Consider the following 26,929-nt stretch of genomic DNA (forward strand, 5'->3'; position numbering starts at 1 on the left):
AACAGGCTGCCGGTGGCCGTCCACCATATTGACTTCCTGCTCTGGGCCAGACAGATCCCCTGCGGAACCACGTAAGCACTCGGGATTTTCACCTCCTGGCTAGGCAAAAATCAGAAAGTATCAGACATTTTAGGTGTCCAGTGTTTTCTGAATGTTTTTACTGGACAGGAGGCAAAAATACCAGACTCTATGATTCAATACTGGACACCTGGCAACCCTACCCATTTTCTCAAGCACACACACTGGGATTTCCTTAACTTACATTAAAGCCCTTCTCAGTTTCAAAAGAACTACAGATCCAACAAACTTCTTGGGCAGTTTGCGGGAGTGGGAGGGTGGATTGAGTCAGGGCAAGGGAAGAAAGTGAACCTCTTACTTCACAACAAGCAATTAAAAATAGAAATAACCCCTTTTGGTGAAAGAGCATTGCTATCTTCACAGACATCTTAGGGCAAGTCTACACTAGGAAATTATTCCAAAATAACTTATTTCGAAAAAAGAACTCCTGAAATAACTGTTTTGAAATAGCGTGGGCATGTTCACACTACAGGGAAGCCTTGAAATTAGTTCATGGCAGGTTCCCTTAATGTGGACGCGCTACCTCGACTTAGAGCTCCCGGAAGCACTGGAGAGTTAATTACTTTGAATGCCTCTGGGGAGTAGTGATTTTGAAATAGCAGCAGTGGAGTGCCCACACTACCGCTATTTTGAAACAACTATTTTGAAATAAGTGTTATTCCTCAGCAGGAATTGCTATTTTGAAATAACCAGCCCCTTATTTCAAATTAATGGGCTTGGTAGTGTGGACACTCTGCTTGTTATTTCGAAATAAGGGGAGTTATTTTAAAATATAGTATAGACCAGGGCTTAGAGAGCCTTGGAAGTTTAGGTGGTGCAGGGCAGAATGACTCTTCAGATAGGGACCATCTGTATAAATACCCACGCCCGTATTAAAGACATTGTTATTTCTCATATGTATTGAAGGACTAGGCCCAGTGGTGGACCCACTGTGCTGAGCACTGTATAACACACAATAACAAAAAGCTCCCTGCCCCAAGGAGTTTTCAGTGTAAGCCAGAGCTACAACTATCCTTTCCCAGCTGCCTCTCCTTATTCCAGTTTCTTTACTGTGATAGCTCTCTCCCATGGGAGAATGAGGCAGAAGAGGGGGAAAATATGCAGTATTGTCTCCAAGGGGGACTAACCCTTCCCATGGTCACTCAGTACTGCTTACACATTGGGGCAGAGAAAACAAGGAGTAGGATGGAGGTAATTCCACCCTCATATTTGTGCCCCAATGGCAAATCTGATGGTCCCACCCACCAAATTCAGGTCTCAAGGCATGCAGATGTACCACAGGGAGACCACCAGCAGGAGTAAGGTGATCATACAATAGGATGGGGAGCATTGTCCATCAGACAGGTGCTTAGATCTCCCCTCACCTCAAACCCATAGCTCCTCTCCTGCTGAGTTCTACCAACATAAAGATCTTTCTCTGCCACTTGCACTCTGCTCCCTTCACTCCACCCCACCTCACAAATTCTCAAGTCTTAAGGCAGTTTGTTTTCCTGTTCTAAGATCTCCTTCCCATGGTCTGTAAAGTTGGCGAGGTTTTTTGCTTTTTTTATTTTAATGTAAGATTAATTTATACTCCGTACTGTATTTAAAGTTATAAAAAAATACAAAACCAACAAAAAAACCACCCAAAACTCTCAACAAAGTGTTAAGTTTCTTCTGTTTGCAAAACTAACAAAGCAAAAAATGAACAGAGTTAGATAGAAAATCCCAGCTCCTGCTCTTTCATTTCTGGGACACTTTAACTGAGATTATAAAACCAGAGCAAATGCCGACTGAACATTCACATCAGTTTTTTTAGTCCACCCCAGCTGCCAGCCCAGGGCTGGTTATTTTCCTAAGGTGTGTTCTTTGTCCAGTCTAGTTTTCAATGACTCAAGCACTGGGGATTTCTCATTCTAATAGGTCTCCCCTTTAGCAATGTTTTCTGATGCCCAGCCAGAATTTACCATTGCTCACTTTCGTCCTATTATTACAGGTTCTACTCCTTTGAACAACTCAAAACAATTCCTCTTCCTCTCTGGTGTTTACATTCTTCATAGGCTGGTAAATCATTGACATATTCCCTTCTTAGTCATCGTCTAGACAGCTACAGCTCTTCTTGCTCTTTCCTCATAAGGGTTCAGAAGGCCAATGTGTTTCCCCTTCCACTGGATAAGGGAGGTGTTGAACATTCTGGCACGCTCGTGTCATAGTGATGCCCCATGGTACAATGCAGTTAGCACACATATGGGCACAAACAGATGCCTCAATCTGGGCTGTTCCACAGACAATTGTTGGAATCTCCCACTGAACTGGTAAATTACTCCCATATCCCCACTCCTCAGCCTCCTGTTCTGCTTCTCATTCCCAAAACATCTTTTTACCAACAGAAGAGTGTCTTTGAAAAGCAGCAGTGAAAATTCTCTTGCAACACTGCTACCCACACTCTGCTACCCACAACCCCCTGACAGTTTAGAGAAGTTATTCTTCCTTTTCCTTCCTAAAATACTCTTGTGTTGCCTGTTGTGATTTATGACTAAAGGCAGCACAGGAGCACCACAATTTAATACCCCTCTTCTTACAGTCTAATCACAGATACAGGAAGCAAGCTGGCAGCTCTTAAACTCCATGCTTCTTCAGCTGAGCTTACTATCAATACTAAAGCCTTGTCTCTACTACCACAGGCCATTCAGTGACATGAATAACATAGCTTGAGTTGACGTAATTACGTCTGCTTACCATGGTGTCTTCACAGCAGTAAGTTGATAGCTGACACTCTCTCGTCACCTTTGCTTACTCTTCATGTTTTGGTGAAGTACTAGAGTTGATAGGGGACCTTTTGGTGGTCCAATAAATCAACCCCTGTTGGATCGATTGCTGCTCATTGACCCTGCTCATAGTGAAAACATGCCTTCAGTTTTCTTGACCTGCTCTCTGGTAGAGGGAGCCAAGCAACAATCAATATATTCGTCACTGAGGTATATAGAGGCAAGTGGGAGCTGTTCATTCCATACCCTAAATGGCAGATCCAAACAGCTCAATGTCCTGTATAGTCCCCAATTCAGAGGCTACCTCCAAATATAGGATCTGGATTCCAATGTTCCAAAGGTCAGCTCTTGTTCAGGCCCTGTTCATTAAAGGTGCAGGACAATTGCTACACTTCTCGCACAAGGAGCTGTACTTCAGTGGTAGATGAATGGCTTCTATCTACTTCTCTACAGCACAATGGGATTAGCAGAATGGAAAATACTAGAGAAATCTAAGAGATGAAGCTGAAGTGTTGGTCTGGAAATTGAGATTGGAATTCCCATAAGAACAAGCATTTCCTCATGAGACCTCTCCAGGGATATGTCTACACTAGCCCCCTAGTTCGAACTAGGGAGGCTAATGTAGGCATTCGAACTTGCAAATGAAGCCCGGGATTTAAATATCCCGGGCTTTATTTGCATCTTCCCGTCCCGTCGCCATTTTTAAATGACACTAGTCCGGACTAATTGCCCGCGGCTACACACGGTAGTTAAACGGTAATTCGAACTAAGTCCTTAGTTTGAATTACCTGTTACACCTCATTCCAGGACTTAGTTCGAATTACCGTTTAACTACCGTGTGCAGTCGCGGGCAGTTAGTCCGGACTAGTGGCATTTAAAAATGGTGACCAGACGGGAAGATGCAAATAAAGCCCGGGATATTTAAATCCCGGGCTTCATTTGCAAGTTCGAATGCCTACATTAGCCTCCCTAGTTCGAACTAGGGGGCTAGTGTAGACATACCTCAGGATACTCTTACAATTTGAGTATTGTATTCTCACTTGTGGGAGAAGGGGCGATTGTGTTCCCACTCCATGAGCCCAGTATGGAACATGTTCTCTCTTCCTGTCCTCTACACACACATGCAGGAGAGCCAACAAATTTGTCAGCCCCCCTGGCAAGGTGGGGCGGGGGGAGATAGCTCCGTGCTTCCAGAAGGGGTGGGGTGGGACTGTACCACAACGCACCCCGCCCTCCAGCTCTCACAGTTGCCCAGATTGTGCTGCTCAGGGCTCTGGTGGTGATTTGAAGGGCCAGATGCTACAACTGCACTTTTGTACCACCAAGCCCCGGCAGCTGCTCCCTTTCTCGCCTGCTGGTGGCCCTGCCCACCTGCCACTGCTACAGAATTCAAAGAGACAGGTATAAAATCATCTGGAAGATGGACAGCAAGCAAACATTTATCTATAGCTCTAGCTTCTCACAAATGTATAAGTAAAAGAAACCATTGCTCAGAATGCTTTGAGATTACAACACTTGTTCAGTGCCTGGCATCCATAAATAACAGGTTTCCTCAAACTGATTATAATGTTTGAGTGAAGAACCTGGGATAAATCTTTACTTCAGGACTAACTGAAAGCAGTCTACAATGCTTTCTCTCCAAGGAGGAGAGAAAACCATAGCTCTGCAGCTGCACTGGTATAGCCAGGCATCCAAACTCCATCCCAGAAAGTAGAAATTAGCTCTCAGAAATTGTGCTGGGCACAGTGAGCAATTCAAAAATTCCAGGATTGACAGGTACAAGTTGTAAGGAGTGCTGTATAGGGATGTGTCAAAATAGCTGTGGTGAAATTGCTGCATGGCAATGTTGCCAGCTCTCATGATTTTGTCCAGAGTCTTATGACAACTGATGTTTTACTTAAAGCCTCAGCTCCTGGCAATTTGTGATACACAAGAACACAGATGAATAAATACATAAATGCACAAATAATCTTTCATTTTAAAAGTTTCTATAAGGCAAATACAAAGGCAGCTAAATGTATTAATTTTTAAAACTCACAATTTTTCAGACAACTTCATGATTTTTCCATGTGAAATACTGAAGTCATTGCAAGGGCAAAGGATGCAACAAATTGTTACCCCTCATCACTCTTCCCACAACAGCTGCCTCACACTGACCCCAGTTCAGGAAAACACTTAATTAAGTACTTCAATTTGTCCCTCTTTAGAAATGGGCCTCAAATTGTGTAGTTTATTTCAAGTGACAGGTGCAGTGTAGATGCACCCTAACTCTTAGTATAGAAACACCTGCTGAGTTCGATGTATGTTTCTACACCACATATTCATTAGCTCATAAGCTGACTTCCCCTGCCCCCTCAAGATGGATAGGTAAAAATGGCAAAAACTGTATGACCTGTTCATACGCCAGCCATATATTTCAGGGGTTGGCAAACTTTGGCTCCTGATCCGTAAGGGTAAGCCTCCCTTCTTCCTGTAGCTCCCATTGGCTGGGAATGGCGAACCTCAGCCACTGGAAGCTGACAGGCTCCACGCCTGAGGGTGCTCCAGGTAAATAAAACATCCCCATCCACCAGCAACTTACCCTGATGGGCCAGAAGCCAAAGTTTGTGGCCACCTGTTATAGATCAGCAATGATGGAACATCAACTCTGGACTCATTTCTTTAAAAAAAAATTACGAACAGTTTATTTCTACTTAAATTGTACATTTGTATAACAGAGATAAAAGAAGTATTAATATAAAATGTGTGAATATGGATTATATGTTTTTTCAGTTCATGTCCATGCAAACAAAACACTTAAAAACACATGCGTCTCTAAAGTTCAATTTTCCTGATACAATCCTAGCTCTTTGCTTTTTCTAGTATTGTTCTACCACAGGACTAGATTATAATTATTTTTACAGCAAGTACTTATGTTGATCATCAAATAATTTACTGATGTCAATATTGCAGCCATTTAAAGTTGCAAAGGCTTTGTTTAGTGGATTAGATTGTATTGAAATGAATGCTAAAAGAGTAATGCTGCAGGGCTGCATGAAATTTGATGCAGGCATTTCACAAAATGCTAGACTTTCCAAGCCAATCAGAAAAATACAATGAATGATAGTATGGTATTCTAGTAGTAGTATTCTGCTACTGTGTAATTTGATCTCTTCATGCATCTACCACTGGAACTCATAAGTCTCAAACCAATTTGAAAATATAACATGCAGAACTGATGGAATCAGTAATAACATTTAAATAGCCTGTTATTGCCACAGACATGCTAATCTAAAGGGTTGCTTTGAGGAAAACAAAGAACAAAAATAATTTCACTGATAGAGCAGGTGACATTTCTATATAAGACCCATAAAATCTATAACTAAATTATTATTTTATAAGATTTTCATGCTAATATTTAAAATGAACAATGGTGAAAGCAGAAGAAAAAGGGCCTGCTTATGACGCAGCATTCAAACTTAAAGTTGTCAAATAGGCAAAGCAAACGATAATTGCAACAAGGCTCATGAACTCGATATCAATGAGAAGCAAGTAAAAGAATGGGCAGAAAAATAAAACACTAAAAGACATACCAACAAGCAAGAAAAAATATCCACGAGGTGCACTTCATTTCTTGAGCAGCAGAAAGATCTCAAATGACCGAGTTGCTGAATATTGACAAAGCGATTACCTCATCAGTAGAATCAGAATTCATCCGTATGCTCTGCAAATGTCAAAAGATGGCAAATATAAGTCAGTAAAGTTGTCAATATTTGTCACATCAGCAGGTTGGTGTACTAGCTTCATGAACTGTTATGGTCTCAGTCTTCATCAGCAAACAAAGGGTATGTCTACACTACAAAGTTAATTCGAACTAACAGACGTTAGTTCGAATTAACTTTGATAGGCGCTACACTAGCGCTCCGCTAGTTCGAACTTAATTCGAACTAGCGGAGCGCTTAGTTCGAACTAGGTAAACCTCATTCTACGAGGACTAAGCCTAGTTTGAACTTACTAGTTCGAATTAAGGGGTGTGTAGCCCCTTAATTCGAACTAGTGGGAGGCTAGCCCTCCCCAGCTTTCCCTGGTGGCCACTCTGGCCAACACCAGGGAAACTCGTATGCCCCCCTCCCGGTCCCGGATCCCTTAAAGGGGCTCAGGCTGGCTACGATGCCCGTGCCAGGTGCAAGCCTGCCAGCACCCAGATAGCAGACCCTGCACCTGGCACGGCTCGAGCCACCCACCCGATGCCCCCCAGACCTCCCCCTCTTCCCGGGACCAGGCTGGCGGCTCCTGGGAGCTTGCCCGGGACCGCAAAAGGCGGGCACCCGCCTGGTCCAGTGCGGACATCGTGGACCTCGTCCACGACCTCCGCACTAGGCACAGGAAAGCGGCCATCTAGGGCAGGAGAGCTGCCAGCCTAGCCACCCAGGAGCAGGTGTGCATGAAAATCAAGGGGGTCCACTGAGACCCCCAACCCTGAGCTTACAATGGCCGTACTGGGTCAGACCAAAGATCCATCTAGCCCAGTAGCCTGTCTGCCGACAGTGGCCAACCCTAGGGACCCTGGAGGGGATGGACCGAAGACAGTGACCAAGCCATTTGTCTCGTGCCATCCCTCTCCAGCCTTCCACAAACTTTGGGCAGGGACACCACTGCAACCCCCTGGCTAATACCACTCCATGGACCCAACCTCCATCACTTTATCTCACTTCCCTTTAAACTCTGTTCTAGTTCTAGCCTTCACAGCCTCCTGCAGCAAGGAGTTCCACAGGTTGACTCTGCTTTGTGAAGAACTTTCTGTTACTAGTTTGAAGCCTGCTACCCATTCCTTTCCTTTGGTGTCCTCTAGTCCTTCTATTATGGGAACTAATGAAGAACTTTTCTTTATGCACCCTCTCCACACCACTCATGCTTTTATAGACCTCTATCATATCCCCCCTCAGTCTCCTCTTTTCTAAGCTGAGAAGTCCCAATCTCTTTAGCCTCTCTTCATAAGGGACCTGTTCCAAACCCCTGATCATTTTAGTTGCCCTTTTCTGAACCCTTTCCAAGGCCAAAATATCTTTTCTGGGGTGAGGAGATCACATCTGTACACAATACTGAAGATATGGCGTACCATAGTTTGATACTTCCCCTCCTCCTTGTTCCCCTGGCTTCCCCCTTCCAGCTCCCTCCTCCCAGGTTTCCCCCTCCCCTCTCCCACCCTCTCTCTTCCCCTCTCCCACCTCCTTTTCCCAGTCTCCCCCAGTTTTGTTAAATAAAGAGAGTTTCTATTTTTGACCACACGTGTCCTTTATTTTGTACAACAGGAAGGGGGGCTAGGGAGGGTAAGTGGAAGGAGGTGAGGGAGGAATGGGGCACGAGCCCCCAATGGGGAGGACTGGGGTGGCTCTGCGGGCTCCTTGGGGTGGAAACTCTCCTGCAGCCCCCCGATTGACCCCCCCCGGATGGCATCCTGTGGCAAGTGCAGCTGGGCTGATGACCGAGTGCTGTGATGTGCAGAGTGTGGGCACTCAGGGCACTCCAAGCCAGGACTGTTTTGCTGTCCCTCATCGAGGTAGACAAGCAAGCGAGGCATCCCTGAGAACTGTCTGTCCGGGGTGGGGGTCGGATCCCTTTAAGCACAGCCCTCGGCTAGCCTGAGACAGGATCTCCACACTCTAAGTCCTAACCTGATGCCCTGCCGGCACTGCTTCTGGCCAGCCTTAACTTTGGTTCAGGGTCCACTCAGTGTGGACATGCTAGTTCGAAATAGCAAAACGCTAATTCGAACTAGTTTTTAAGTCTAGATGCACTAATTCAAATTAGCTTAGTTCGAATTAACTAATTCGAACTAAGTTCGAATTAGTGCTGTAGTGTAGACATACCCAAAGATAGCACAAAAGCTGCCGTGAGATCAATAAGAAAAAAAATTGAATCCAAAGGTTTATTATAAAACATTAAAAGAAATATGCATTTGAGCTGCCACAAATAGGAAATATGGGCAAAACATCTATGGCATTTGATTCCCTGAGCAACAGAATGGTAACTGGTTTTGGTGAAAAAACAGTTTTAATTAAAATCACCTGTCACGAAAAAAATCCATTTTACAATGTTTTTATCATGTTTGGCCAAAGTTCCCCAATATTATTTATAAAACAAAAATCTTGCCTAAAATCTATGACATTTTCTGCTAGTATCATTGTATGCACATATGAAAAGGGATGGATTAATGAATTGGGACTACCGAATGGCTGTAAAAAATGTGGAATAAGAGACCAGGAGCATTTCAGAGACCAGGGACATGTTCAGCACACACAAGATGTATGAGGTGAAAAATGTAGCCAAAAAAATGAAAACTACTTTGGCTATAATACCTGTAGGCTTAACTTCTGTTCTACAACCACTTGATGTCTGCCTGAATAAACTCTTTAAAGCAGTGGTCACCAACCAATAGATTGGGATCTACCTGTAGATCTGGGAGCCTCTGACAGGTGATCCTGACTGGTTTGGTCAGGAAGCTACCAAGCGCTGGCACTTCAGTTGCCCTTCCACCCACTGTCGGGCTGTTCCTGCTCTCTCCGCCTTGGAGCTGCCCACCCGGGAGCCCCCTGCTTGCTGTGCAATGTGTAGAAGGGAGACGAGGGGAGTGCTGATATCAGGATGTACCTCTTTCCCCCATTTCTGTACCCTATCTCCACACAGAGAGAAAGGGGATGGAGGGAGCTTAGCAATGCAAATCTCTGTAACTCTCACATACTGTGTGTCTCTGTCATTCTCACAAACACACACTGTCCTTCACTCTCATCTTCTGGCCCAATACATCCATGGGGGGTTGTTGTTACTTCTTTTACAGCTTGCAAAGTGTGTCTACACAGGATATGTCTACACTTGCACCCTAGTTCGAACTAGGGATGCAAATGTAGGCATTCGAAATAGTAAATGAAGCGGAGATTTAAATATCCCGCGCTTCATTAGCATGATCTTGCCAGCGCAGTACTCGGATCAATAGTTGTTTCGAAAGTGAAAGTGCGCGCTGAGACGTGTTAGTTCAAACCAAAGCCCCTGAAGCTCCCATTGATCAATAACAGGGAACAGTGGCAAGTAGAAGCTGTGGGCTCATTGCCTGCAGATGAAGGCAGCACATGGCGCCATGGAGCCACTGTAGTACATGCCAGCTGCTTTCAGGAATGGTGCAAGACCAGGGCAGTAGTAAGCCTGCCTTAACCCCACTGCTTCACCCCCCCCCCCAGAAGCCGTCTCAGTTAAACAGTGCCCAGCCAGAGCCTGCTTCCTGAACCCCTGTCCCAGCCCTGAACTTCCTCCTACACCCAACATCCTGCCCCGGACGTGGATCGTCCGCCCCCTTCCTCCCCTTCCCCGCATCCAAACTCCATCCCAGAGCTTGCACCATGAAACCTCTCCTGGACCCCAATCCCCTGCCCTGGGCTAAGCCCAGAGCCCCTCCCACACTCCAAACCACTTGGCTCAAGACCAGAACTTGCACCCCAACCCCCCTACCCCAGCCTGGTGAAAGCGAGTGAGGATGCAGGAGGAAGGGGGATGGAGTGAGCAGGGTGAGGCCTTAGAGAAGGGGTTGAACAAGGGCAGGGCCTCAAAGAAGGTGTGGGAGGGAAGTGGGATAAGGATATTTGGGTTTGAGGTAGATCTTACATTGCACTTAAATAGAAAGTGATCTTGTGGTTTAAAAGGTTGGAGACCACTGCTTTAAAGACAGCTTACGCAGAATGTGGTCTAAATAGATGTGCTCAAGCACGATGAAGTTGACAAATGGTGGGACTCTTATGAAGCCCAAAGTCAATCTGGTCGCCCAATGGGTCAAGGATGCATGGGAGTCCATTCCCTTGGAAATGATAGAAAAAGCATTTTGGAAGTGCTGTATCAGCAGTGTGCTTGGCGTGTCATAAGATGATGCCATATTTATTTGATGATGACACAATAGAGACTGATGCTGAGAAGGAATCTGAAGATGCTGCTGCTGACACCTACAATGACAATACAGGTGCAGCTCTGACTGAAGCTGAATTTAATGAGCTGTTTGATAAACCTAGATTGATTCAGACTTTGAAGGATTTTAAGACTTTTTAAAAAAAAGTACATTAGAACAATGTGGGACTTTAAAATCAGTAAATGGATATTTAAAACATTGTAATTTTGAAGGTATGTGAATGCATATTTATTCAGTTATTATAACAATAGTTTTTTGTTAGATTACATTAAAATAATTCTAACAAAGCTTCTGCGTGTTCCTTGTGATGCCAAGTTTTAAAAGATAACAGAGGTCTGCAAACTTTGGCTCCTCAGGTTAAACCACTTAAAATTAATAACTTTTAGTCTAGATCTATTTAGGAGCCTACCTCTGTTCTTTGATGCTTCATTTCTTTTACAAAAAAAAATTAGCTTATGAACAAGCATATATGATATGTCTGGAAATATGTCCATGTCTCTCTTTCCCTGTGAATGTGGGTGTAGGGGGAGGAAAGAAGAGAAAAACAGAAGGAAAAGAAGGAAAATATGAGAAAAAATGAAAAAAGCCAAAAACCCAGCCACACAGCTGTTCATCACATAATTTCACACAACCCGTGACTACATTCTATTGCTCCCTTGACTGATGTAATCTCCCCATGACCAACTGAGCATGGCAAAGCCCTTGACATGTCTCATCTTAAAAGGCTTTGTATATCAATTGTTACAGACTTGTAACACACACACACGCGCGGTGTGTTAGAGCCTCATCTGGGTATCTTTCATTGGCAGCTGCAGAACTTACTTAAGTGGGGGGATCAAAGGGTGAGGCTTTGGAGTTCCCAGAGGTCAGCACAGCAGTCCCGATGATGGCTCAGAGAGGTGCAGAGGTGAATGAACCAAGCCTTGTGCCTCAAGATAAGTAATAATAATACCAAGCTCTTTTTACCTGTAGATCTCCAAGTGATTTGCAAAGAAGATCAGTATCATCATCCCCAAGTTTGGGGGTACTGAAACACAGAGAGGGGCAGTACTTTGCCCAAGGTCATTGGAAAACTCTGCTTAGAACCTAGGTCTTCTGAGTCCTAATCCAGTGCTCAGTCCACACTATCTCCCACACTCTCTCTCCCAATGTGGTAGTTTAGGAACCTTGTCCTCCATCAGCAGGACTGATACCAAATTCAATGTTTCAGTGACTCCACAGCCTCAGTTTCACAAACAGGCGAACAACAGTACTCAGAGAAGAACAGACCCAACAAAAAGAAAGAAAAAAAGAAAAGAAGTTCTAACTACAAACTCAGTTAGGCTACATCTAGACTGCAGAATTTTTCCAGGATTCCGAAAAAAAAATTTCGGAAAAGCAGACACGTTTTTTTGGCATCCCTGTAAACCTCATTTTATGAGGAAGAAGGGATGTTCCAAAAAAGGCGGTTTTCCAACATTTGATCCAGCGTAGATGTTGGAAAAGCCTCTTCCGAAAAAAGAATTGGAAAAAGATCTTTTTCCGATAGAACTGTGTAATCTAGACACAGCCTCAGTGAAACAGTCTGAAAGCAAGTAAGCAGAAGTGCAAAGGTTGTGGGGAACCTGGCAGTATGTAGATTTCGGATTTGACAGTCAACACTTACTTTTAAATGTTTGTTGAGATTTTTCTGGATGCTTGTCAAAGCGAAGGGCCTACAGCAATGGGCAGAGGCTGGAGAGTATGTATTTGTTGAGGTGCTGGGTGAACCTATCTCATGCAACTCTGCCAACCATTTTGGCTGTGGAAGCAATTCTTGCTATTCTAGTCCTTGACTCAACGGGGAGTTCTGCCAATGCAACTCCATCCTGACAGGCTGCAGCACCCTCTGTGTTTTCAGGCTTCACAGAGGTCGCTTCACAGAGGTCTCTTCTGCATAGGACACTTCTTACTCATTTTTCAGGAGTGCAGCTGCTGTAGTGGTGCTACCAATGATGCAGACACAGAACAGCATTGAATGAGTTGGTGTAAAAATGCCCGAATCTAGTTTGCGTTGCAATTTACACCAGTGGCAGCATTGAGGCAACTGCCTGATAGCTGAAATACAGGCCTGAAATTTACCGGTGCAAATGTATCCATATAGCTCTGCCAATGCACCTCTTCCCCTTTAATCCTGCAGCCAAGCCACCATGGTGAATTAGTGACTGTATACACTTACCACCTCTGGCTGCAAACTGTGATGCCACAAACACAAGATGATGAGATCAGCTCAGGCTCAAGTGAGGAAGTAATGAACTGGAATGTGCTTAGTGAGAAAATCTCTCATTTGGACATGTATTTACAGTCATAGCAAGAACCTGGGTTAGGCACTAGGAATTCAAAGGGCATATCCCATGGTTCTTAGCACTGCACTAAGCTGACCTGCTCTAGGAATTGTTTTGTTATCTATCCTTCATTGTCCTGGCTCATGAAGCCCACCCTAACATCAAATCACCTGGCAAAAAGGAACCTTAATTACACATTGAGCAGTTGCACAAAGGTGGTGGAATATGCTTTTAGCTCACTGAGGGTAAAATAGTGCTGCCTCCAAACCTACTTGGGTGCTAGTGTGCCCAACACCATTAATATCATTAGGGTATGCTATACATTGCACAACATATACAGCAATAAGGGGGCAGCCCTCTCCTCCCTCTGAAGTGACTTCAGATTCTGCTATGATACAGGCCCACACAAGCAATGTGAAAGGGCATCTCTGATCACTGTGGCTGGGTCTAGGAGACTCAGGAAAATAGGGAATGCCCTGTGTGCCCATAAGCTTTATCACATGGGAAGATGGATGGGGAAATAAAATACTGTGCTAGGGGACTGTGATGCTAGGTAGTCTTGCATTTTATATGTGGGTGTACTTATTTATTTGCTATTGGTTTTATATCATTTTCTGAGAATTTATGAGACTTGATTAAAAATTTTGGATAAAAACTTCCTGCTCTGGCCTTTTCCCCCAAGCACTCACACACTGGCCTAATGTACAACCACATACTTCGTTAAAAAGTCTTCATTAAAACAAACACAGGCAGCTCAGCTGCCATGACAGTGTGCAAATGTTAGTAAGAGTAAAAATGCAGTTTGTGATGAAAGTGACCTTATGTCCCAATTTTCTAGGGACAGTCCTGATAAGCGGGGGACTTTGTCTTGTGTAAGCACTTATTACTCCCCACCCCTTGTCTGGCTTTTTCACGCTTGCTATCTGATCACCCTAGATGAAAGCCAACAGAAAAGCCAAACAGAGCAACGTCCCTGGCAATGGAAATGTGTATTACCAGTGTCCCCGTTCTCCTTCTTCTTAGGTTGCCTGGGGTAAGAGTGAACAGGGCATATCAACCTATGCACACTTCCATTTTCTGAACTCACCCCATCTGAGATGTAATTCTGCAAAGATTTTTTAGGAGGTAGGGGGAGGTGGAAAAGTACCCTGCCCCTTTAAAGGCTGTGGAGGTATTATTTAAGTGGAAAAAGTGTTTCATGGTCATGATGGAATGTGTTTGTGTTTCACTAATTGATTCAGGGGAGAGAAAGGGAGAGCGAAAAGACCTTCCTTCCCCATGACAGATTCAGGAATTTTTCCGCTAATCAAGAAGGAAAACAAAACGCTGTGCTATGAGCGGGAGGATAGGAAGAGGGGGATTCCCAGGTGTCCCATCGACCTGATGGCCGTGGACAAAACATTTCAATCTAAGTGGACCTTGTACTGGAAAGTCTGAAGCAGTGCTGGTGAAAGCTAACGAATTAGGAGCATGCCTCTCGATAGCGAAGAATGCTCTGCTGCCAATTTCTCTTTCACACACAGAGTGAAGAGGCAATAAACTCAAAGGCTATGTCTAGACTACATCCCTCTTTCCGCAGAGGGATGTAAATGAAGCACTTTGAAAGTGCAAATGAAGCGGGGATTTAAATATCCCACGCTTCATTTGCATAATCACGTAATGGCGCTCTTTCGAAAAAGCGCCATTTCGAAAGTAAAACCACGGTCTAGACGCGATTCTTTCGAAAACGGGGTGCTTTTTCAAAAGATCCTGTAAACCCTTGAGGGGTAGCCATAGTGGTGGAAGTTATTCTGGAGCAATGGTCCCCAAACTTTTTCGGTCATACCCCCACTTAGCCATAAGAGAACTTGTCTGCAGCTCCCTACCCACTGGGAATTGTGCTTGGAAGCTGCAGCCAGGAGCTAGTGTTACAAGTCAGGCCCATACGTAGGAAGTATGCGCGAAGGGTGTAAACGTACCCCCCTGGTCCCCCAAATCAGCGTGAGGGGTCTCTGGCTGCCTTCCTGGAGGTCCATGGCTCAAGCTCAGCTCCCCTCCTTCACCCCCCAGTGGGAAACCCATTCTGGCGTTGCAGCCTCACCCTCCCTCGCCCAGCCCCACTGTGTGGTGGGAGTGCAGGCACACTGCTCATCCCCCAGCTGGGGGAGGGGAAAGGGGGGAGGAGCACTTCTTCCCCAAATGCTGGATGGCGCAGCAAGGCTTTCTCTCCTCCCTCCCTCCTGCCAACGGGAAGCTGGTGCTGGTGCTCCAATGGAATCTGGCCAGTGGGAGCAGTGGGAGGTTGTCCCTGGGATAGGAAGGCAATTTAGTGCCCCACAGCCCTCATGCCCAGACCCTGCACCCCCAGCTCCTTCATGCACCACCACCATGCTGAGACCCCACACCACTAGCCTGCTTCTGCACCCTCTCTCCTGGCCAGACACCCTTCCCCCAGCCTGCTCCTGAACCCACTCTTGCTCCTACACCCTCTCTCCTGGCCACACACTGCACCTTCGCTTGCTCTTGCCTCCTTCCTTGGCCAGACACCTTATTCCCAGCTTGCTCCTGTCCTTTCTTCCTACCCAGACTTTTCACCCTCACCCCCTCTTAAGCCCCACCACCCACCCACCCAGTTCCTGCACACCTATTCCTCTTGCTGGCAGCCCTGTCCCACAAACTGACCACCCCATTTTTGTCCCAACCCCAGAGAGGGTCCACAAAATCCACTAATCCTGGAACCCCAGAAGAGTAAATCTGGCTATGGGAAGCCCCGAACCTCAGTCCTCCCTGTTCTTCTCCCTCCCCTGGTGGGACTGGAGTGCCAGAGGAGTGAAGTGTCTCAGTTAGGGGCCACATCAGTGAGGGCTGGGGGTTTGGGAGGGATTTTTTTTTCTGCTTCTCACTTGTGTGGTCCCCAATTGATTTTTCTGTGGGTCAGTGGCCCCTCCACCCAAAAATGTTCCTCACCCTTGTCATAAATAAACAAAACATGGGAACCTTTTGTGTTGGTGTGACAGGGCTGGCCAGCCCCGCACTGAACCTGGGGGCAGAGAGCTGGCCTATAGGGTAGAATACGCCCCTCCCCTGCGGCCCTGCTGGGCATGCGCGCAGTGCAGCCCAGGTATAAAAGGCTGCAGGGCTGCTCAGTTGGGGCTGGCTGCTGGAGGGGAAGGAGCTTCTCTCCAGATACTGGAGCCACAGCTGTTGCAGTTGGAACCAGAGGCACTGGACCAGTTACCCCTGCCACTGTTGTCTCTGGGATGAGTCAGACCGCAATGCTGGCTGTGCTGTGTGGACCCCCTAGAAGCGGTCACTGCCTGAGCCACTGCTGCCTCCCAAGCTGTGCCTGACAATGTTGCTGCTGTAGCCAGACCTGCATCCACAGGTGGGACTGCTGTTGGCCAGGGCGAGGGGGTAGGAAGCAACCCAGGGTGGGGACCAGGAAAGGACCCAGTGGGCTTGATGAGTTTCAGGGAGAACTCCCCACTGAGCCAGTGGTGGGAACTGCCTGCCACTGATAGGGCCCTGGGTTGGGGCCTAGTGGAGAGGGAGGGCCTGGGCCCCCCTACCCCTTCCTCCCAGGTCCTGGACGAAGAGGGGATCCCACAAAGGGACTAGGCTGCTGGGCCTGTACACAAAGGGACTATGCTTCTGGGCCTGTATTTAAAGGCCCAGGCCTTGGGGCTGAAGGGGGTGAGGCTGGTGACCCTGCCACAGTTGGACATAAATTAATATTTTACTTTATTTAAAATGAAGTTTGATAAACTAACATGAGACAGTTAAAGTGCTTAGTCTGTTTGATAATTTAAATTTCCTTTCTCACTGGTTAAATTAAACAGTTCTCCCTAGCTGCAGCACTAGCAAAATGGCGTGAGCATAATTATGTAAATGATGGTGAGTTTCCATCAGTAACTGGTGGTCTGTGGGAAGGTTTGCATTGAGTGCAGTGGTCCATGAGCCAAAAAGTTTTGAGAACCACTGTGTTAGGACAGTAGTTGTCCAAGTATAGTCTGTGGACCTCTAGTGGTCTGCAGCCACCTCCCAGGTGGTCCATAACTCAAGTTCAGCCCCTCCCACCCCCACACAGCAGGGAGGCTTGTAGCACCAGTTCCTGCTTTCCAGTGGGAGGGTGCATGGGGGGATGGGGAGGTAAAGAAAGCCCCAACCTTCCCCACAAGACCCAGCTCCCCACTCAAGTCTGCCCCTTCACTGCCCCCGGTGCCCCTGATAGCTGCCTTGGCTCCCAGCCCACTGCCACTGGTGGTATGGGGACCACACACAGAGCTGGGACCCTTCCCCTCTCAGGGATTGAAGCCCCACCCTTGCATGTGCTGTTGCCCCTCCAGCCACCGGCATATGGAGGGGACCGCCCCTGAGCAGTAGCCACTGTGCAAGATGGGCAGGGGGGATCTGGGGTGTTGGGGACCAAGGGGTGATAAGGGTGCTGGGTCCGAGGAAACCTCAGGATGAGGGAGACAATGGTGCAGCCAGGTTGGGGGAGCAATGAGGCAGTGGAGGGGCTGGGGGAGGAGAAAGCTACAGGGTGGGTGAGTGGGGGCCAGAAGAAGCAGGGGCCAAGGTGAAGAGGAAACAGGGGAATTGGGGACTGGGGTGTGATGCGGTCAGGCTCAGATTGTAGGACCTGTGTAAAAGTGACCTCCTCCCCACAGGCAAGGCTGTGCAAGGAGCAGACCGTGGAGACTGCCCACAGCTTGACCCATGCCAGGGAGCAGGGCACAGACAGAGCGCAAGCCCTGGACTGGTGCAAGGTGGAGGCAGGGAGCAAGGCCTGGCCTGCTCTCAGGGAGGACAAGGATGCCCAGGTCAGTCCCTGCTCTAACAAACTAGATCCACCTGCCCCCAGCTGGGGACAGAACATCCACCCCGTTAGCATCACATCAGGGAACTGAGGTCAGTGTCAACCAACAGTTCTTCCTGAAACCCACTGAATGACTGTGCAGTGCTGCTTTTAGATGGCTCCACCCCAGAGGTGGCTGCATCTCCGCACTGAACAGGGATCCCTCTCAACAAATCTCCTACCTCTGCCCCGGGCCAGCTGCTTCTCTGCACCACATGCAGATCACTGTATAACCAGCCCGAGTGTCAATGCTGCACAGTCCCTGGCTGTCTCGTAGCCTGTGAAGCGCCCCGAGGGTGTGTCTAAACTACATGGCTCTGTCGACGGAGCCATGTAGATGAGGCTGATCAGCAGAGGGAAATGAAGTGGCGATTTAAATAATTGCAGCTTCATTTAAATTTAAATGGCTGCCGCGCTCTGCCAACCAGCTGATGATCAGCTGTTTGGCAGATCGGGGCAGTCTGGATGCTTCCCTGTCGACATGAAAGCCCTTTTTCGACCTCCCTGGTAAACCTCATCCCACAAGGCATAAGGGGGAGGACAACAAAGGGCTTTCATGTTGACGGGGTAGCGTCCAGACTGCCCCGATCTGCCACAAACAGCTGATCATCAGCTGGTCAGCAGAGCACGGCAGCCATTTAAATTTAAATGAAGCTGTGATTATTTAAATCGCTGCTTCATTTCCCTCTGCCGATCAGCCTCATCTACATGGCTCCGACGGAGCCATGTAGTTTAGACACACCCTGAGAGTCCTGCTGTGGGGGGATGCGGGGAGACATCTCTGGCAGGGTAAATGAACTGGACAGTCATGGAAATTGGGAGCCTGGGTGCTTGCTGGCTAGGAGGGAGCTGAGCTCCTTCCCCCACCTCCACCCCACTAGGGAATGGTAGCACAGTGATGAGCTGTCCAGAGGCTTTCCCTGCTGCAATGGGGCGTGAAGCCAGGTAAGCTTTTCCCCTGATGCCCAGACCCCTGCACTCCAGTCCCCCTCATCTGTCTCCCCTTCCCCCCACCAAGACCCCGTGCCCCCAGCTTGCTTGTACAACTTCCCCTTGCTCCTACACCCTCCCTCCTGGCCAGACTGCACCCTCCGTTGCCCCTGCACTTTGCTCTGGCCAGACACCCTAATCCAGCCCTGCTCCTGCATCCACCATTGCTCCTGAACCCTCCCTTCTGGCCACACACTGCATCGTCCCTTGCTCTTGCTCCCTCCTGCCCTGGCCAGACACCTACTCGCAGCCTGCTTCTGCACCCCCCTCCCAACCAGATCCTGCACCCTTGTCCCTTTCCTGCTTGCTGGCAGCCCTGCCCTGCACACTGAACCCCTCATTTTTGACCCCACACCAGAGCCTAAGGGGTCCCCAAAATCCACTAACTCTGGAACCCCAGAAAAGTAAATCTGGCCTATGGGAAGCCCTGAACCTCAGTCCTCCCTGTCCCTTCCCTTCTCCCTGTGGGGCTGGAGCACCAGAGGAGTGAGGTGTCTCAGTTGGGGGCCACCTCAGTTGGGGTTGGGAGTTTTTGGAGGATTTTTTTTCTGTGGGGCAGTGGCCCCCGACCCAAAAAAGGTTCCCCACCCCTGCCATAAATAAAGAAAACATTGAAACCGTTTGTTGGACATCAATTATTTTACTTTATCAAACTTCATTTTAAATAAACATGAGACCGTTAAAATGCTTAATCGGTTTAAAAATTTAAATTAAGCCACTAGCAACATGGCTTGGGCATAATTATGTAATTAACATTGAGTTTCCATTGCAAATGCTGGTCCACGGAAAGGTTTGCATTGAGCCAGGTGGTCTACAAGCCAAAACAGTTTGAGAACCACTGTGTTAGAGGGATGGGCGGGCGGGGCTGGTGGCAGGGCCAGGGGAATGGCACCCCCCACCTGTGAGGAGCAACCTAAGCCTGGTCCCACTGGTTGGAAGCCCTGCCCACACTCACCCAGCACTGGCCTCACCAAGCAGGGAGAGCAGCAAAAGGCAGAGGCGGCCAAGGGAGCGGGGAGGGGGGTGGTGCCAGCCATGCTGCCTGCCATGATCCCAGAAGGTAATTTCTATAAAACTTTTATTACTGTGTACATTTTTAATACAGGCAGTCCCCGACTTACGCGGATCCGACTTATGTTGGATCCGCAGTTACGAACGGGGCTCCCCCGGAGGACACTGACTGCGGGACCTCGTGGTCCTGCCGCCCGTGTACTCCGGGGCTTTCTCTGTGTCTCCCTGGTCTGCAGACCAGGAAGACGCGGAGCAAAGCCGCGGGGGGGCTCGGGCAGCGAGGCAGCCCAGGTGCGCCTGGGCTGCTCCGCTGCCGGCTTCCCCGAGGCTTTGCAAAGCCGCGGGAAAGCTGGCAGCAGGACAGCCCAGATGCCCCGCGGCTGTCCTGCTGCTGGCGTCCTCAGAGGCTTTGCTCCCCGTCTCCCTGGCAGACCAGGGAGATGGGGAGCAAAGCCGCGGAGGATCCAGGTGGCGGGACCGCGGTGCGTCTCGGTCCGCCGCCCGCGTCTTCCTGGTCTGCTGGGGGGGGGGGGGGGGGCGCAGCTAGTACACCCTCCCCCCCCCCCCCCCCAGCAGACTAGGCTTTTCTCCAGATGCCTGTGGCAGAGCAGCTTGGGCGCTGCTGGGTTGGTCCAGTAGCGCCGAGGAGCGGCGCTACTGGAGCAACCCAGCAGAACCCCAGCTGCTCTGCCCCAGGCGTCCCCAAGTCAGCTTCTGCTGAAACTGACCAGTGCTGACTACAGGAAGCCCGAGGCAGAGTTGCTCTGCCCCAGGCTTCGTGGAATCAGCTGCTGATCAGTTTCAGCAGCAGCTGACTTGGGGACGCTTGGGGTTCTTAAGTTGATTCTGTATGTAAGTCAGAACTGGCGGTCAGTTTCAGCAGCGGCTGAATCTGGACGCCAGTTCCAACTTACATACAGATTCAACTTAAGAACAAACCTACAGTCCCTATCTTGTACGTAACCCGGGGACTGCCTGTATAACAATCATTTTACCAATTATTTTTTCCACTCAAATTTTTCATTAACCTCTCTTATGCACATTCATTGCAGGACAATTTTGAACTCCTTTATATTTAAAAAAATTGTGATCCACATTTACGAAAAAAGCGCACGTGCTCACACAGAGAAATTGCTGCATACGGGCCTGCCTGTGGGGCTAGGACTGGCAGCTGAGGCTTGAGCTGTGGCTTTGGCGGCAAGCAACAGCAGATCCACAGCTGGTCTGTGGCAGGCACTACAGTCGGCAGTGAAGCTACAGTCAGAGCTGGGGACTGAATCTGAGCCCAAGTTGCAGCTGGGATGGAGCAGGAGCAGAACTGGGGGCAGATCAGGGCTGGGTGGCATTCCTGCCTGGCCCCCTGTGGGCCTCACTGTGACCCCCAAAATGTTCTTCCATGTCCCACAGATTGGGAGCCACTGTTCTAGAACACATACTAATAGGCAGAAATATTCCTGGGTAGTCTTCCCCTTATAGGAGCTTCACCCTCAGTCCATTCCAGAGGGAATGAAAATCCAGTTTAGATTCTTCTCCATTTAGGGGCTGCTCCCCAGTTCCTTTCAAGGAGCACAGGAATACAGTGGAGCATCACTCCTTCTTTCTGGGAGACCGTATCTGTCTGGCCATACCTCAAGCCAGTCCTTTTCACTTGAGAGAGGGTTACAGGAAAATCATGGACTGAGCCTGAAATTAGAAATAATTCTGCTTTTTCAGTTTTGGCAAAGAATGTTTCTCTCCTGGCTCTGAAAGGGCTGGTGTGAGCTGCATAGTAACCGAATAAAGCATTTTCTCAGTTAAGCTGTCTTCAATTGCATTAGATGAAATAGAAGGGAACAGCTGAACAGGATCTACAGTTTTTTCCTTTCCATGGATAATTCCATTGGGTGGGATGCAGCATATTGTGTTGCCTATTTATTTAGGTTTCATACATAAATTCAAAGCTTGTGATAGTGAAAGATATATTGAAGACAGTTATAGTGCAAGCTTCCCCTCCAAATAGAATTGCCAATTTTCGTTGGATGTATTCCTGGAATGGTGGTTGGGCATGAAGGGACATACATTGTTTAGCATATCTGGCACATAAGATACTTTGCAATGCTGGCTAAAACAGTGCCAGGCGAAAACCTGTTCTGACTTTCAGATATAAATATTGTAAATAAAGTGTGCAGCACTATTGCCCATAAACAAGCTTGTTTGTCTTAGCAATTGACTGAACAAGAAGTAGGACTGATTGGATTTCTAGGCTGTAAAAGCGGGGAGGAGTCCTGTGGCACCTTAGACCAGTAGTCTCCAACCTTTTTATACCCAAGATCACTTTTTAAATCTCAGAACAGGCGAAGATCTACCGCCCTGCCCCTTCCTTGAAGCCCCTCCCTCTCTATTCTCCTTCTGTCCATCACTTGCTATCCCCAGCCCTTACTTACACACTCTGATAAACAGTTTATTTTTAAATTATGCGATACATACAATTAATCACGTGTTTATAGTTATGAAATGGTCTGTTTTTATTCATGCTATTTAAATCTAAAATGAAGCATTTATAATTATACATTTTGTGGGGACAGAGTACTGCGGCTGGGGGCAGGGGAGAGGGAACAGGGCTGGGAGGGCAGAGGACAGAGTCAGTGGGGACAGGTTTCTGTAGCTGGGGACAGGGGAGTGGGGACAGAGTTCAGGGAGTGGGGACCGAGTTCTGTGGCTGGGGACAGGAGTGGGGACAGTGTTCTGTAGCTGAGGAGTGGGGTGCCAGTGGAGGCAGAGTCCCCTACATCTCCCTCCTCCCAGCATTCTCCCCCCCCCCCGAGAAACCAGCACGTGCCTGCCCCAGGGCCGACCTTCCCCCCCCCCCCCCCCGCGCAGGGAAGCCCCGCACGTGCGCCTACCCAGGGGGCGGACCCCCCTCCACGCAGGGAAGCCCCCCGTGCCACCCCCCCGCACCGGGAAGCCCCGCGCGAACACCTGCCCTGGGACCAACCCCCCCCCCCCGCGTGTGCCGGGAAACCCCTGCGCGCCTCCCACGGGGCTGACTCACCCCTCCTGTGCGGTGCAGAGGGCCGGCAGAGCAGCTAGCGCACTTCTGGAAGTGGTGCTAATCTGCGGGACTTCTGAAGCCGACACTACCTCCGTTTTCTCTTGAGGTAAGTAGTGGGGCTTCTGAGGGGTGGGAGGGAAATGAGGACGGGGCAGACAGGACGCCTCGCGAGCGACTGGTCGAGGCCTTGAGATCGACCAGTAGCTCACAATCGACCTGTTGGTGACCACGGTTATAGACTAACAGAAGTGTTGGAGCATAAGCTTTCGTGGGCAAAGACCCACTTCGTCAGATGCATGTAGTGGAAATTTCCAGAGGCAGGTATAAATATGCAGGCCAGGATCAGGCTGGAGATGAGGAGGTGGATCCAATCAGGGAGGATAAGGCCCACTTCTAGTAGCTGATCTAGTAGGCTCTAAAATTTTACTGTTTTATCTTTGAGTGCAGTTATGTAAAAAAAGTTTACATTTGCAAGTTGCACTTTCATGATAAAGAGATTGCACTACAGGACTTATATGAGGAAAATCTTTTATCTTCTTGCAGCATAAATATTTGTAAGAAACAAGTGAGCACAGTACATTTTGTATTGTGTTGTAATTTGAAAATGTAGAAAACAAACAAAATATTTTAATACTGGTATTCTATTTAAAAATGAAATTAAAACCGTGATTAATCACACTTTTTTTAAAATCTCATGATCAATCACAATTATTTAGTTTAATCCTTTGACAGCCCTGGGTAAAAGCATACTTGCCATCTGGTTCCAACATGTACCAGTCAAGGAAACAATTGTGCAAATGAAAGAGGAAATCTCTATCCAGGCTATTTCCATCCTCTATTGTTTGTTACTCAACACATTCGTTAGAGAGACAAATATGTAAATCTGGGGGATTGCAACACTACATTGTGCCATGTGCCTTTTAACATTTAATTTTAGCAGCAAAAGAAGGATATGCAATACAGAGAAAACACAGTTCAGATAAAAGAGGAAATGAGACTATGTTTTTACCATAAATGGAAATAGATCAGTTCAATGACATTATACACTTGTGTTCTGCTGTGGGAGATCCAGTTCGATTCTTGTTCCTGGACTCTTTCTCAGTCAGGAATCCCAGGCGTGGTTCCTAGACTTTGGGCTTTCGTTGCATGGGTGTGCAGGAGTCACATTGTCCTATTCTAAAGGAATCGTAGATTTGAGTTTGGGACGTGCTCTGCCAATGAGCAGCTGCATATTGATAAAGTTCCCTTCTTGAACCCCAGATCATTCAATTTATTTATGTAGCATCTTTTAAACTGAGATTCAATGGTTCAGCTACAGCGACCTTCCTGTAACATAATATTCTTTCCACCGCAATGTGTGAAAGTGTCATTATAAATAAAATAACTCAAACAGGGAAGACACCAATGCTGAGGCCTGGTCCATATTAGTTGAGGTTGAACTTAACCGCATTTGGTCAATTTTCTAAACAGATCCACACCACCAAACCTGTTCCACCAACTTTAAAGGCCATTAAAGTCGATTTTAGTACCCCTGCTTTTCATGAGCAGTAACAATAAATTTGACCTTGCATGCTCAACTTTATGGTAGTGTAGACACTGTGAAAGTTAATGTTCTTGGTTTCCGGGAGGTGTCCCATAATGTCTTACTGTGACCTTTTTGGCCAGGACTTTCAACTCTGTTGCTCTCCAGGTGCACAGGAAAAGCCATAAGAAAATGTGAACTTCATTTCCTATGTAGCCAATGTGGTAAGCAGACTGCAGAGCAGGCAGCGCACCTCAGCAGAATACCTGGCCATGAATGGCCAGAGTTTCAAATGAGCATCAGCATGGAGTGTTCAGGAGATCCTGCACCTCATTGCTGCGTGGGGAAAGGAATGTGTTCAGGAATCATTTTAGGGATGACCCGTTCAATGAGCAAATGCAATCTGCCCCACTGGACAGGGACTGATTAAGCAAGTGGAGGAAAATGCTGCTGCAGGAGATGAGAGAAGAGTGTGAGGATAGAAAACTGAGCAGGGAACTCGAAGTGACGATACAGGAGAGAGTCTTTATGGCCATGGCAGATCTGATGACATGCATGGCAGTCCCACATGACAGCCAGATGCATAGGCACCCCTCCTGACCCACGCTAACCCACATTCCTGCTTCACTAATATCCATAGCGTCCTCTTCCAGGGGCCCTACAACATGGCAGGCAAGGTGAGAGAGAAAGGAGTGAAGGGCAGCCTCACACTTGACCCCCAGGGGTATGTCCTGGAACAAAAGATTGTCACTCTCACATTTGTGAGATTGCCCAACATGAGGATTGTAATGTGCCTCTCCTGATCCCAAGCTCCAGCCCTAAACTCCTTTTCTGTCCCTTATTCCTTCTGTTCCCTAAACAAACATGCACGATTTCTCAACAACTGTATCTTTATTGCTTGTGTTGCATGGGGGCACATATACAGGGTTTACAGGCAAACGCACTTACTGCAGGAGGCACCTCATTAAGAGCACCACACATGACTGCCATGTCGCTGTCTGGCCACTCACAAAGCTGTTTTTCAAAGCTGCTCTGATTTGCAGTGCCCCTTGATGTGCTCTCCTTATTTCCCTGGCATCTGGCTGCTCGTAATTACTGGCTAAGCGTTCTGCCTCGGCCTTCCAACCTGGCGTAAAACTTTTCTTCTTACATTCACAGATATTACAGAGCACACAGCAGGCTGCCACAACAATGGAAATGTTCTTTCACCAAATCAATACACTGAAAATCTTCCCTTTAAAACATCCAAAGCGCATTCTACTACCATTCTGTACTTGCTCGGCCTGGAGTTGAACTGCTCCTTACTGAGGTCCAGGCTGTCTGTGCAAGGCTTTATGAGCCATAGGCGCAAGTAGTAGGCTGGGTCGCCAAGGATTACTTGGCATTTCAACACCTCCAATGTTACTTTTCAAGTCTGGGAAGAAAGAGCCAGTTTGCAGCTTTCTGAAGAGACCAGAGTCCCTAAAGATGCGCATGTCATGCACCTTTCCTGACCATCATCGAGAAGTACACCTTGCAGTTCACGTACTCTTTGGCAAGGTGGTGGTGGGGGCCAAGATAGGGGTGTGCATTCCATCTACTGGGCTACCAGAGTTAGGGAACCCCACTATGTCCTGCACATTTCCCAAAGCCACTACCATTTGTAGCAAAAGGATATTGATTGCCCCCTATTTGTGTAAGCGGGGTCTGAATCAATGCTTCCATTACTTCCATGCTATTAATAGAGGAAGTGCAGGGTCTGGGATGGAGGTTAGGTGCAGAAGGGAGCTTGGGGTAAGGGATTGGGGTACAGGAGGGAATGTGGGGTCTGGGAGGGAGTTTGAGTGAAGGAGGTGGTTGTGACCTGGGGTACTGGACTATGGTTCAGGGGGTTGGGTTGTGACCTAGGGCAGGGAATTGGGTTCCAGGAAGAGGTGCAAGGTATTGGGGTTCAGGAGTCTGGGTTGTGATCTGGGGCAGGGAATTGGGGTACAGGAGTCTGGGAGGGGATATGAGTGCAGGAGGGGGCAAAGGGTTTGGTTGTGAGGAGTAGGGGAGCAGGAGCAGGAGTGGGGGGCAGCAGGTTGGGGAAGGGAGGGACTGGAGTGCCAGAGGCAGGCTCAGGCTCTGGCTAGGAGACTTACTTGGGTGACCAGCAGCCCAGCACGTTCCTGAAGCAGCCTCAATGGCTGCCCTGCCCCTCGCACAGGCTGCAGGGCCATGTGCATGTGTGGTGTTTCATGGCTGCCTGTTATTCAAACAGAAATTGGCCAGTGGGATTGTGCTGTGGGTGGGGGCAGCACCTGAAGCCTTTCTCCCTCTCCTCTGGGCTCACAGTTTTTAAAGAGAAACAGCCCAGTAGCCGCTTTTCTGAGTGGCATGAGGGTGGGGCGAGGCAAGCAGGGAGCCTGCCTCTGGCTCCCTGCTGCCTTCATAGGCTGGATCCAGTGGTTTGGCCAGCCGGATCCCGCCCACAGGCTGTATTTTGCCCAGACCTTATC

General features: G+C 48.1%; 1 long non-coding RNA gene across 2 annotated transcripts in view; it reads right to left on the reverse strand.

Annotated features, from left to right (window-relative positions):
- The window catches only part of LOC142830601 (uncharacterized), a 110,728-nt gene extending 97,817 nt beyond the window's left edge, over positions 1-12,911 (reverse strand). For both annotated transcript variants that reach the window (XR_012905984.1, XR_012905983.1), the window contains exons 1-2: positions 12,401-12,911; positions 6,398-6,528 (exon numbers count right to left, since the gene is read on the reverse strand). This is a non-coding gene — a long non-coding RNA (uncharacterized LOC142830601). The remainder of the gene's footprint in view (positions 1-6,397; positions 6,529-12,400) is intronic.
- Between the last annotated feature and the right edge of the window lie 14,018 nt (positions 12,912-26,929).

This window comes from Pelodiscus sinensis, chromosome 1 (assembly GCF_049634645.1).
Source record: "Pelodiscus sinensis isolate JC-2024 chromosome 1, ASM4963464v1, whole genome shotgun sequence".
NCBI lineage: Eukaryota > Metazoa > Chordata > Testudines > Trionychidae > Pelodiscus > Pelodiscus sinensis.